The sequence below is a fragment of the Panthera onca genome, chromosome A3, assembly GCF_046562875.1.
Source record: "Panthera onca isolate mPanOnc1 chromosome A3, mPanOnc1 haplotype 2, whole genome shotgun sequence".
NCBI classification, from domain to species: Eukaryota; Metazoa; Chordata; class Mammalia; order Carnivora; family Felidae; genus Panthera; species Panthera onca.
In genome coordinates, this window is record NC_138341.1 from 62796689 (window position 1) to 62811882 (window position 15194).

The window sequence follows — 15194 nt, forward strand, 5'->3', positions numbered from 1 at the left end:
ACCACTTACCTGATGAAGGACATCGAGGCTGTATCCGGTTCGGGGCTATTCAAATAATGGCACTATGCACATTTCTACAAATCTCCGAGTGAAAATAAAGTTGCATTTTCCTGGGATAAATGTCCAGAAGTGTAATTACTGGGTCGTATGGTAGTTGCATGTTTATTTTGTAAGAAACCGCCAAACTATTTTTATGGCAGCTGTACCATTCTGCATTCCCACCATCAGTGTATGAGTGATCCAGTTTCTCCACATTCTCTCCCAACATTTGATGTTGTCACTATTTTTTATTTTATCTACTCTGATAATTGTGTAGCGATATCACATTGCGGTATAATTTGCATTTTCCTAATGGCTAATGATGTTGAACATCTTTTCATGTGTTCATTTGCCATCTGTATATTCTCCTCGTCTGTTTTGCCCTTTTTCTAATAGAATTTTTTTAATGTTGAGGTTTGAGACTCTTTTAAATATTTCAGATATTAGTCCTTTGTCAGATAGGGATTTGCAAATATTATTTCCCAGTCTATAGATTGTCTTTTTTTTATCCTTCTGATAGGGTATTTTACAGACTAAAAATTTTTCTTTTTTATAAAGTCTAATTTATTTTTGGATATATGGATAGCGATTTTGCTGTCAAGTAAAAAAAAAATGTACTTATTCAAAGATCCTGAAGATATTCCGCTATGTTTATTTTTAAAATTTAGTAATTTTACATAGAATTCTATGACTTATTTTCAGTTATTTTTTTTCAATATATGAAATTTATTGTCAAATTGGTTTCCATACAACACCCAGTGCTCATCCCAAAAGGTGCCCTCCTCAATACCCATCACTCACCCTCCCCTCCCTCTCACCCCCCATCAACCCTCAGTTTGTTCTCAGTTTTTAACAGTCTCTTATGCTTTGGCTCTCTCCCACTCTAACCTCTTTTTTTTTTTTCCTTCCCCTCCCCCATGGGTTTCTGTTAAGTTTCTCAGGGTCCACATAAGAGTGAAAACATATGGTATCTGTCTTTCTCTGTATGGCTTATTTCACTTAGCATCACACTCTCCAGTTCCATCCATGTTGCTACAAAGGGCCATATTTCATTCTTTCTCATTGCCATGTAGTACTCCATTGTGTATATAAACCACAATTTCTTTATCCATTCATCAGTTGATGGACATTTAGGCTCTTTCCATAATTTGGCTATTGTTGAGAGTGCTGCTCAGTTATTTTTTATATAAGGTATGAGACATAGGTTAAGGCACATTTTATTAATTTAATTTAATTTTTTGTCAGTTGGACTTTTTTAAAATTCCAGTATAGTTAACATACAGTGTTATGATAGTTTCAGGTATACAAAAATTCTATACATTACTCAGTGCTCATCACCATAGGTGTACTCTTTAATTACCATCATCTATTTCACACATCCCCCTAACCAATCCCCTCTGGTAACTGTCAGTTTTTTCTCTATAGTTAAAAGTCTGTTTCTTGGTTTGTCACTCTCTCTTTCTTTTCCTTTGTTCATTTGTTTTGTTTCTTAAATTCCACGTATGCATAGGGGCACCTGGGTGGCTCAGTTGGCTAAGCATCTGACTTTGGCTTAGGTCATGATCTCATGGTTTGTGAGTTCGAGCCCTGCATTGGACTCTGCATTGACAGTGTGGAGCCTGCCGGGGATTCTCTCTCTCTCTCCCTCTCTGCCCTTTCCCCACTTGTGCTCATGGTTGTACACTCTCTCTCTCACAAAAATAAATACAAATTTTTTTTAATTAAAAAAATCCACATATGAGTGAAATCATACAGTATTTGTCTTTCTGTGACTGTCTTATTTTGCTTAACATTATATTTTCTAGGTCCATCCATCCATGTTGTTACAAATGGCAAGATTTCATTCTTTTTTATGGCTGAGTAATATTTCATTATATATATGTGTGTATATGTATGTGTGTGTGTATATATATATATGTGTGTATATATATATATATATATATATGGTGTCTTCTTTATCCATTCATCTATCAGTGGATACTTGGTCTGCTTGCATAATTTGGCTATTGTAAATAATTCTGCAGTAAACATAGAGGTGCATATATCTTTCTGGGTTTTTTAATTTTTTTTAATTTTTATTATTTTTTTAAGTTTATTTTTGAGAGAGAAAGCACAAGTGGGGAAGAAGCAGAGAAAGGAGGAAAAGTCCCAGACAGGCTCCACACTGTCAGTACAGAGCCCAATGTGGGGCTCAAACCCACAAACCATGACATCATGACCAGAGCCAAAGTCAGATGCTTAAGCAACTGAGCCACTTAGGCACCCTTGCATATATCTTTTTGAATTAGTGCTCATTTCCTTTGGGTAGATACCCAGGAGTGGAATTTTTGGATGATATGACATTTCTATTTTTAATTTTTTGAGGAATCTCTACTGTTTTCCATCGTGGCTGCACCAGTTTGTGTTCCCACCAACAGTGGATGAGCGTTCCTTTTTTACATCCTCACCAATACCTGTTGTTTCTTGTGTTCTTGATTTTAGCCATTCTGATGGGTGTGAGGTGATATCTCATTGTGGTTTTGATTTGCATTTCCCTGAAGATGAGTGGTCTTGAGCATCTTTTCAGGTGTTTATTAGCCATCTGTATGTCATCTTTGGAGAAATGTCTGTGCATGTCTTCTGCCCAGTTTTAATTGGGTTATTTGTTCCATGGTGTTGAGTCGAATAAGCTCTTTATTATTTTGGATACTAACCCTTTATAAGATATGTCATTTGCAAATATATTTTCCCATTAAGTAGGTTGTCTTTTAGTTTTGTTAATTGTTTCCTTTGCTGCACAGAAGCTTTTTATTTTGATGTAGTCCCAATAGTTTATTTTTGCTTTTGTTTCCCTTGCCTCAGGAGGCATATCTAGAAAAATGTTGCTATAGCCAATGTCAGAGAAATTACTATCTGTGCCTTTTTTTAATGGTTTTAGGTCTCACATTTATTTATTCATTAATAATAATTCATTTATTATTCAAAATAATTTTATTTTTAATTATTTATATAATAAATAATATTTATTATTCAAAATAATTCATTTTTAATTTATTTTTGTGTAAGTTGAAGAAAGTAATCCAGTTTCATTCTTTTGCATGTAGCTGTCCAATTTTACCAAAACTATTTTTGAAGAGACTGTCTTTTTCCCATCGCATATTCTTACCTCCTTTGTCCGAGATTGTTGACCATATTTCAGGACCCTATTCTGTTCTGTTGATCTATGTGTCTCTTTTTGTGCCACAAAAACCATACTGTTTTGATTACTATAGCTTTGTAGTATTAAGGCTCTCTCATTTTTGACAATTATTGTTTAATTGCCCCAGCACAATTCATTTGAAAGGTTATCTTGCATTCACTGAATGCTTTTGTACCTTTGTCAAAAATCAGTTGGGACTTAGAAGTAAAAAGCTTAGAAGTCACTGCTCCATACCAGCAAAGCTGAAAAAATTCAAAATCTATAACTCTTCTTAGATCCATCATATAAATGAGGTCACAGGGTAAACTGCTGCCCCCCAAATTGGAAACGGACAGGTGGCTGGATACAGAGAAACACAACTTTCCAGAACATAAACTCATGAACAGAAACTTTTGCACGAACCAGTGCCAGTATAAGAACACCTGAACTGTAATTGACAAACTGCTGGAAGCTCAGTGTGGACAACTCTGAGAGTTAAAAAATCCACTCATATGAGGACGTTAAGAGACAAAACAGACGAACATAAGGGAAGGGAAACAAAAATAATATAAAAACAGGGAGGGGGATGAAACAAAAGAGACATAAATATGGAGACCAAACTGAGGGTTGCTGGAGGGGTTGTGGGAGGGGGGATGGGCTAAATGGGTAAGGGGCATTAAGGAATCTACTGAAATCATTGCTTCACTATATAGTAACTAATTTGGATGTAAATCTTAAAAAATAAAAAATAAAGTTAAATAAAAAAAAAAATCCAGGGAGTCGCAGTCGTGGGGGATGGGAAGTAGAGTGCAAACGCATTTGTGAGTTTTACTTCTAAGAGCTATACTGGGTTCTCACAGAAAATACTGGAGAAAATTCTCTGAAGCTTCCAGTAGGGGAAGGGGAAAAGGAACCATTTAAAATATTACCAGAGCATTCCATTCTCTTTAACGAAGCTGCCCTCAGGTGAAACTATTTTATCGGAGTTTTCCTGACCAGGGAAGTACGCACTCCAGCTCTCTTTGGCTTTCTACATGAGGGAAGGGAAATACCAAATCCAGCCCCTTTTAGGCTTCCTGTACCTATAAATGTAAGAAGTGAAAAAGATGAAAAGTACCAGTGAAATTCACAGTCCAGGGGCCCAGGATCACTAAGAAACTGATACCTAATTATAGGACAATAGAACACTTCTTCCAACACCTTACCACTACATTACTAAAGGCTTATTTGCTGCATTTCTTTCCAGTACATCATGTCCACCTTTCAATAAGAAATCACAAGGCTATACTAAATGTCAAAGAGTACAGTGTAAAAAGACTGAACCCTTGTTTAGAACCAGAACCGGGGTTAGATATGGAAGAAATGTTGGAATTATCAGTCTAGGAAATTTAAAAAACTGTAATTAGTATGCTAAGGGTTTTAATGGAAAATGTAGACAACGTGCCAGAACAGATGGATAATGTAGAGAGATGGGAATTCTAAGAAAGGATCAAAAAGAAATGCTATAGATAAAAAAGCAGTGTAACAAATGAAAAATACCTTTGACGGGCTCATTATCAGACTGGACATGGCTGAGAAAAGAATCTGAGCTTGAAGATAGGACAATAGAAAATTCCAGATTGTGGGCAAAAATATGAGGTAGGAGAACCCAGCTTCCTTTTCCTCCTTCTCCCCCCACAAAAATCAATGATTGAACAAAGCATTCTACGCATGAACAAAAAACAGTCTGGGAAACCTCTGGAGCCCACTTAAGAAGTTTTAGCATTACCATGGAACAAAAAAACAATATAATCGCAGAATTCATTAATACTGCAATATGGTGGTATGACTACTTAGCTCTAGTGTAAAGGTTAAAGGACAAAAATATTAAAATAGCTATATCTTCAACAATTTGTTAATGAATACACAGTATAAAAAGATGTAAATGGTGACATCAAAAACATAAAAGGGGGAATAAAAGGGCAAAGTTTTTATACATTATTGAAGTTAAATATTATCAGCATAAAATAGACTGCTATATATAAGATGTTTTATGTATGCTTCACAAGGCAAAGCACAAATAAAAAAATCTACACAATTTTGCACAAAGCAAAAATCTACAACAGATATACAAAAGATAAAGAGAAGGGAGTCAAAGCCTACCGCTATGGAAAATAATCAGTTTACAAAGGAAGGCAGCAAGAAAGGAAGAAGAGAAAAATGTAACTACAAAACAATCAGAAAACAGTAAGATGGCATTAGTAAATATTTACCTATTGATAATAATTCTAAGTGTTAATGGATTGTGTTTTCTAATCAAAAGGCGTAGAGTGGCTGACTGGATTTAAAAACAAAAAACAAAAAAAAACAAGACCGAACTACATGTTGCCTAAAAGAGACTCACTTTAGCTTTCAAGACACACATAGGCTAAACATGAAGAGATGACAAAAAATATCCCATGCAAGTGGAAACCAAAGGAAAGCAGAGGTAGCCATGCTTATACCAAACAAAGTGGATTTTAAGCCAAAAATGATTAACAAGAGACAAAGATGGCCATTCATCGAGAAGATATAATAATCATAAATATATATATATATACTCAACATTAGAGAGTCTAAATATATAAGTGAACACTAACAAACCTGAAAGGAGAAATAGAGAATACCATAATAGTAAGGGATGTCAGTACCCCATTTACAACAATAGATAGATCATCCAGACAGAAAATCAACAAGGAAATGTTGGATTTGAACCATACTTTAGACCAAATGTAACTAACAGGCATATACAGAACATTCCATCCAAAAGCAACAGAATACGCATTCTTTTCAGGACATTCTCAAGGTTGTTGATAGTGGGAGTAGGTTATGCATGTGTGGAGACAGGGGATATGTGGGAACTCTGTACTTTCCACTCAGTTTTTATGTGAAGCTAAACCGCTCTAGGAAATAGTTTACTAATTAAAAAAAATAAATTAAATAAGCCTAAAAGATCAGTTGGGTATATTTGTGTCGATCTTTTTCTTGGTTAACTATGTGGTCCATAGATCTATGTATCTATCCTTCACCAACACCATGAGTCTTGATTGCTGCAACTATACAATAAATCTAGATATCAGGTAGATTAATTGCTTCTACAATATTCTTTTTTTTTTTTTTCAAAATTGTCAGCTTTTCTAGTTGTGCAATTTCCTTCTGGTTTCTATGGTTTCTGATGGTAAATCCTGTCATTTGAATATTTTTTCCTATGTAATTAAGGTGTCATTTCTCTCTTGGTACTTTCAAAATTTTTCCTTTGTGTTTAGTTTTCAGAAGTTTCATTACCATGTGTTTTGGTGTGTATTCCCTTGGGTTTATCCTATGTGGGGTTTGTCTAGCTTTTTGAATCTGCAGGTGTATATCTTTTGCCAAAGTCACAAAATCTTTAACCATTTTTTTTTTTGAGAAGTTTTTAGCTCCACTCTCTTTCTCCTCTCCTCCTGGGACTCTGATGACATGAATATTAGATTTTTTTTATATAGCCCACAAGTCCCTTAGGCTTTTAAATTTCAGTTTACTTTCTCTGTGTTCAGATTGGGTCATTTATATTGCATTCATTATCTTTCTGTTAATCATTCTTCCCTCTGTTCCTTCCACTTTGTTGTTGAGTCCATAACTGAGGTTTTTTTTCTTTTTAATTTTTTATTATATATTTTTTTCATTTTAAAAATTTCATCTGGTTCTTCTTTCGTTTTTCAATTTTTTGGAAAAATCTTCCTGATTCTTTGCTATGTCTTTATTTTTCATTATTTCATATGTGTTTATAATTACTTGTGAAAGCATTTTTATGGTGATTAGTTTTGTCTTTGTCAAATAATTCTAAAATCTTTGTCATCTCTGAGTTGGCATTTATATTGTCTTTTCATTCATTTCATGAAAGACATTTCATGTTGATGTCTTTTGGTTCTTAACATAATAAGTGATTTTCACTGAATCTTTGTCATTTTAATTATATTCAGAGAGTCTGCATTTTATTTAAATATTTTCTTTTAGCTGACTTCCTCTGACTTCCAGCAGGCGATGGGAATGTCACCTCATTATTGCCAGGTTTGTGTAGAAATCCAGGTTCCCCACTCACCTTTCTATGACACCCAAGGTGAGCACTAGTCATTATTACTCCCAGATCCAAGGTGAGCAGTACTCATTATTACTCCCAGATGATGATAGGAACTCTGGCTCTCCCCCAGGCCTCCAATGGTACCTTCCTGATTGGGAGGGGTTGGAGTGTCTCCTTATTGCCTCCAGTCATTTCCACTGACACAGAGTGGGTGGTGAGAAGAGGGTCATTACTGCTGGATGCAAGTCATAACACTCTCCTATGTAGGCTCTGACACTGCTCCATTGAGGAAATGAGGAAGTGATCGGATTTCTCCTTACTTCCAAGTAGAATTTGAATTCTAGGCCATGTGGTCTTTACTGATAGCACTTTAGAAGAGAAGGGTTTGTCACTACAGAGCTGGGATGAAAATCTGAGCTCTCAAGTTGGCTATTGCTGGTATAGGTAAGGTGGAGCCATGGTTTATTCTGTCTGCTTTCTTCTCTAGGAGTCTTATGTTTATTTTTTATATATTGTCTAGGTTTTAGCTATACTTAATAGGAAGAAGAGGAGAAAATATGATTGATTACTTCCAAAAGACTGCCATCCTTTCAGGGGAAAATTTTATTTGATACACTTTTTCTTGAACAAAGCACACATCTTGTTCTTTATTTTTTTAAGTTAAAATGAATGCTAGATCTTATTATTTATGAAGATAATGTTCTTTTTAAAAAAATTTTTAATGTTTATTGTTTTGAGAGAGAGAGAGAGAGAAAGAGAGAGAGAGAGAATAAGCAGGGGAGGAGCGGAGAGAGAGGGAGACACAGAATCAGAAGCAGGCTCCAGCTCTGAGCTGTCAGCACAGAGCCCGACATGGAGCTGGAACCCATGAACAATGAGATCATGACCTGAGCTGAAGCCAGACACTTAACCAAGTGAGCCACCTAGGTGCCCATATGAGGATCATTTTCTAATATGTCATGTTTACTCTTTGATTTTATAGCTTTGATACGGGGTATTTTTAACCAAAAGGGAGAGATCTAGTGGCCAGTTCTAAAGAAGACTTATTGTTATGTCTTAAGTATTTACACACTAAAGACTTAATTTCATGTAAAGACTGAGGTGCAATGCGCAGTGCACCAGCACTGTCACCTACAGGGAGAAAAATGCTTACCATTGGGTGCGTCTTGTGCGCTCGATGTCCATTTCACTATCTATAACCTTCTGTCAACATTTGAAGATGCTGACCACCTTTCCTCCCTTGGCATTCTCTACCTACCCAGTTGGTGCTTCATTCTCTTGGTCCTTTTCTTATCTCTCAGCTTTGTATGGTTTTCATCTAGTTGCCATGCTCCTTTTTTTCCCTCTTTTTATTTTTATCCAAGTAGAATCCATCTTTGCCCTCTCTATGTCTTTGTTTTCATAAGTTAAAGAAAAAATTGTTTTGAATTGTTAATATATTCTCATGGTTCAAAGATCAAAATAATATTGCAAGTGTATGTTGACAAGGTTCCTTTCCACTGTATCCTTATTTTCCCCATTTTCCCTTGCCACTATTTATGACCACCTTTATTAGTTTTGTATGTTTCTAGTGTTTCTTTTTTTTTTTTACATGCAAGTAAATAAAACATATATTCTATTTTTCCAAATGTTTTCACACAAAAGGTGGCATGATTTACACACCATTCTACACCATGTGTTTGTTACTTAACTATGTATCCTGGTGATCTTTGCATGTTATACAGCTTTTCAGTAGCTACTTAACAGTTCAGTTTGTTGATGTACCCTAGTTTATGTAACCATTCCCCTACTGGTGAATATTTCACTTCTTTCCAATCTGTGGTTATTACAAACATCACTATAATAGCATGTGTCATTTCAAACGTGTAGGGGTGAACTTATAAGTTCTTAGAAGTGGAATGGTTAGGACAATGGTTCTCTCTTCTTTCTCCATCTGTTAGCCCTGCCTTATCACTCTTACAGCTGCAGGATTCAATTTATCTCTCTTATCTGGGTTCATCCCTTATTTATATCTTGAACTCTAGAATCTGCCCAAGCTTCTCTCTCAAACTGTCAGCTATATGATAGACATTGCTACTTCCATTAGTTCTTCAAATTTGTCAGTTATGGAATTTTGTTCACACTTCTCCATTTTCATTTTCAAACCTGGTGTTTCTTCTGTCATTCTTCTACCTATTAATGATTTTTTGAATTAAAAAAAAAACTTTATTTTACTTCTTTTTCTCCCTTGCCTTTCCTTAAACACAAACTTCAATTGTTTGGTCAAACTCCTCATCTTCTCTTTAAAACTTTTTTTCCATTCTAGTCTGGTACAGCATGAAACCCTGGAGGTGGGTCATTTCAGACACCCTTCATGCCTCACTTTTGTCTTTATCTCAGACCTGAGCTAACCAGTAATGACATAAATCAGGCTGCTGCTTCAAAAGGCAATGTAAGCTAAAATGTGATGACTTCACATTTTGTAAATTAGATATCTCTCTGTTTATCAGGAGTTTAAAAATGAATATCCATAAAAGACAAATTTCTCACCCATAGACGTTACTCAATTAAATGACCAGGACTAAATTAAACTTTCTGCCTTTTCAGTTTATTTTCACTCTTGTGTCATCTGTTAACTTGAAAACTTACTTAATTAACTTTTGGTCATACATTTAGTGGTCAACACGTTATTTCACTGCTATAAAATGCTGTGAAATAAATAATTGGTATGGAATTAACTGGATGACTCAAACTATAGAACTGCTAGGTAGCTGGGTATATTTAGTTTTTATTTGGAATCTTAAACTTTCAAGGAAACTTTTAGTTCTGGCCACAGCATTGCATCTTGTCTATTTTATTCTTTTTTACTTATTTAGTTCCAAATAACCATCCTTGACTTTTTAAAAATTTCTATTAACTTCTGGAAAAATTTACTTCGTTTTTTAGTCAGGCAGAAGCTTTCTCTAACATCACAGGATATCTAAGCCTTAGTGGAGAAAGACATCACCAGAATGATCTTGCCTAAGTTAAAAAAATATATTATTGATGTACATTTGACGTATGACATTATATTAGTTTCCAGTATACAACATAGTGATTAGACAGTTGTACATATTACTCAGTGTTCACTGTGGTAAGTGTAGTCACTTGCTGTCGCCGTACAACATCATTAGAATATAACTGATTATATCCCCTATGCTGTACTTTTCATCTCTGTGACATTTATTTTATACCTGGAGATTTGTACTTTTTAATCTCCTTTATCTATTTCACTCACCGTCCCACCCACCTCTTCTCTAGCAACTACTAGTTTATTCTCTGTATTTAAGAGTCTGTTTGGGTTTTTTTTGTTTGTTTGTTATTTGTTTTGTGTCTTTAGATGCCACATATAAGTGAAATCAAATGGTATTTATCTTTTTCTGTCTTATTTTACTTAGCATAATACCTTCAAGGTCCATCCATGTTGTCACAAATGGCAGGATCTTACTCGTTTTGATGCCTAAGTAATATTCCATTGTGTATATATACCACATCTTCTTTATGTATTCATTTATTGATGGACACTTGGGTTGCTTCCGTATCTTGGCTATTGTAAATAATGCTGCAATAAACATAGCACCATAATCTTTCTAAACTAGTGTTTTCATTTTCTTGGGTAAATACCTAGTAGTAGAATTAATGGACCATATGGTATTTCTATTTTTAATTATTTGAAGAACCTCCATGCTGTTTTCCATAGTGGTTGTACCAATTTACATTCCCAAGGCAAGGGTTCCCTTTTCTCCAAATCCTCACCAACACACACAAAAGAATTCTTATCTTTTTGATTCTTTGAGTCTAGACATTCTGACTGATAGGAGGTGAAATCGCACCATTTTTTTAAGTTTATTTTAAACCCAGCATAGTTAACATACTAGCATAGTGGTATATTCACTGTGGTTTTGATTTGCATTTCCCTGATTAGTGTTGTTGAGCATCTTTTCATGTGTCTGTTTGACATTTATATGTCTTCTTTGGAAAATCGTCAACTTGGGTCCTCTGCTCATTTTTAAATCAGATTGGATTTTTTTGGTTTTGAGTTATGTAAGTTTTTTTATATATTTTAGATATTAACCCCTTACTGGATATACCATTTTCAAATATCTTCTCCCATTCAATAGGTTGCCTGAGGAAACATCTAGAAAAATGTTTCTACAGTTTATGTCAAAGAAATTACTGCTTATGTGTTCTTCTAGGAGTTTACAGTTTTAGGTCTCACATTCAGGTCTTTAATCTATTTTGAGTTTATTTTTGTGTAGAGTGTGAGAAAGTGGTCCAGTTTTATTCTTTTGCATGTAGCTGTATGGTTTTCCCAACACCAATTACTTAAAAGACTGTCTTTTCCCCATTGTATATTCTTGCCTCCTTTGTCATAGACTAATTGACCATATAATCATGGGTTCATTTTCGGGCTCTCTATCCTGTTACATTGATGTGGGTATCTACTTTTTCTGTCAGTACCATACTGTTTTGATTACTATAGCTTTGTGATCTTGCCTAATTTTATCTGCTTGGGTCCTTCTCCCCACATTTATCATTTGTAGAAGTCTCATCTGTTACAGTTCTCCATCATCATTTGCTCTTTGCAGAATTAATTTATAAAGCATGAAATGGGGGCATCTGGATGACTCAGTCAGTTAAACATCTGACTCTTGGTTTTGGTTCAGGTCATGATCTCACAGTTGTGAGATCGAGCCCCATGTCAGGTTCTGTACTGACAGTGCAGAGCCTACTTGGGATTTTCTCTCTCCCTCTCTTTCTGCCCCTCCCCTGCACACGTGTGCTCTCTCCCTCAAAATAAATAAATATATATTTTTTTAAACATGAAATGTGTAGAGGTAAAACTAAAATATAAATATATGGAGTAGGTTATTCCTGACTAAATATAACTGATACACTGATCTCTAGAAGAGAACAGGAAAATAAATATATATTGATAAAACAGATAACTGAAGAGATTTACATAATTTTTGGATATCTCAGATAGCATCATCTGGTTAATTTTGAATTTTGAAAAAAAAATAGCAAGTCTGGTGAAAGAAGTTTTTTTTTTTTTAATATAATATAATGGGTATTGGTTTGTGATTCCAAAATGGACAATTATGATTGTAATAAGACCTCCATAAGGAACAAGTGTGCCAGAAATATATTTAACAACAACAATAGGAATTATAAGATATCAGAGGAACTAATCAGTTGTCAGTAATAATGAATTGAAGATCATGTGTTTCTAACAATTTTGAAAGTATAGAAGTATAACAGTAAGTCTGGAAATTTATCTGCATGTGGAGAAATGAAGTAGTTACCTATCTTAAAAATACTTAACTTCAATCTCACTTATTCTATTTATCAAAGTTATTCTATGTATCAAAATTACTAAGGTAACAAGAGTATACATGGTAAATAGATACACAAAAACATATCCTGGTTTATATTGGTGTTCTTTAGGTTGACCAGTTTTCAGCTTAAAAGCATAATTCAAATTATGCCTTATATGAAAGTACTGATACTTCTCTGCTACTATAGCAGTGCAAACAACCACAAGATTGTATATTGGGTACTCAATAAAAATATTATTCTAAATCAATTCTTATGTTGGCAAGTTACAGTGAAGGAACAGCCCCATCACAATTTCAAAATGACAGTGCTATGGCAAACACACCATAATAGGCTTGAGTTACTACTGTAAGCAATAGATTTAGAGTATTATGAAAATATATGCTTTCTTAAGTGCTGTGAATTATATGGAATAATTCTGAACATCTCTTTTACTGAACTAATGAATCAAAATGGAGCTTACCACGTTCTCTACAATCAGCATGTGGAAAATGTATGTAGAAATACAGATTTTAAATACACACTGCATCATTCCGGGGATAATGATGTGTTAGGCAGTATTCAGTTTAATGGAGAAAGAACCTCAATTTGGCAGTTCAAGAACATTCTAATTTGGTAGGGGGCCTAAGAACATGGCTGGAAATAATTTAGAGCCTGTGCTGGACATGGAATGCTATTAAAATTGAATATGTAATCTGTTTAGGGTGTGTGAAATTAAGCTACAATGTACAAATTCCAGAGGACTTGATCTTTTAGAAAACATCCTACTTTTTTTGTACGTTCCTTTTCCTCTCTTTCTTAAATCCTGGAAGACATGAAGCAGAATATTTTCTAACAGGAACAAATTCTTTTTCGCTTCCATTGGAACAGCTGCAAAAAAGTGTATGACTGAGGGGTGCCTGGGTGGCTCAGTTGGTTGACAGACTGGTTCTTGATCTCGGCTTAGGTCATTATCCCAGGGTTATGGGATCAAGCCTTATGTCGGGCTCCACGCAGAGCATGGAGCCTGCTTGAGAGTCTCTCTCTTTCTCCCTCTGCCCCTCTCCCCCACTCATTCTCTCTCTCTCTCTCTCTCTTTCTTCCTCCCTCCCTCCCTCTCTCATAAAAGTATATGACTGAAAGGTATGTGCTAATTGCAGTGTAGTCCCAATAGTTCATTTTTGCTTTTGTTTCCCTGGCCTGAGGAGACATATCTAGAAAAATTGTTTCTACAGCCAGTGTCAAAGAAATCACTGCCTGTGTTTTCTCCTAGGAGTTTTGTGGCTTCAGGTTTTACATTTAGGTCTTTAATCCACTTTGAGTTTATTTTTGGGTGTGGTACAAGAAAGTGGTACAGTTTCATGTAGCTGTCCACGTTCCCAACACCATTTGACTGTCTTTTTCCACATTGTGTATTCTTGACTCCTTTGTCACTGCTCAATTGACCAGGTAAACATGGGTTTATTTCTGGACTCTCTATGCTATTGTATTGATCTATGTGTCTGCTTTCGTGCCAGTACCAAAGTGTTTTGACTACAAAACAAGATATGGCTACATCTTTGTAGTATATTTTGAAATATGGGATTGTGACACTTCCAGCTTTGTTCTTTCTCAAGATTGTTTTGGCTATTGGAGGTCTTTTGTGGTTCCATACTGAGTTTAGGATTATTTGTTCTAGTTCTGTGAAAAATACTATTGGTATTTTTATAGGAATCGCTTTGGTTAGTAGGGGTAATTTAACAATATTGGTTTATCCAACCCATAAGCATGGAATATCTTTCCATTGTTTGTGTCATTTTCAATTTCTTTCATCAGTGTTTTATAGTTTTCAGAGTACAGGTCTTTTGCCTCCTTGGTGAAGCTTATTCCTAGGTATTTTATTATTTTTGATGCAATTGTAAATTAGATTGTTTTCTTAATTTCTTTTTCTGCTACTTCGCTATTACACTTTAAGTAAAGAAAGAGAAAATATGTGCTAATTGCAGAAAAATTGGAAAATGATAGAAAAGTTGAAATAACATAATGCAATTCATCTTAAGTATACTACCCAGATAAGACAAAGATAAACATTTACACATACCTAAAAATACACATAAACAAGTTTTTCCCATAATATGGTAAGAACTCCTCACTTCTTTCTAATACTTGTATTTATTATATCTGTTTGGTGGAAATACTGCATATTGATGTGCTGTGTGTCTCCCAGTAACTCCACATTCAAAGATTGGTATCAGGCTGGTGGGATTATTTCCCCACATATGCCACAGATGTTGCAGACCAGGGCCCGAATTATTGTTTTTGTTGCTTTTCGAAACCTAATGAAGCAATAGACAAAGTATTGATAATGCAAGTTTACTCTAAGAATACATCATGTCTGTAGTGTTTATATTATGAACAGTGTTAACCATTGAGAAAATAATTATTCTGTTGTTCAATAAATCAATTATACTATGTAGAAAAGAAGTTACTTATTTTATTGAAGACGAAGTGGCAGTTTGGGGCACCTGGGTGGCTCATCAATTAAGCGTCTGACTTCGACTCAGATCATGATCTCGTAGTTCATGAGTTTGAGCCCTGTGTCGGGCTCTG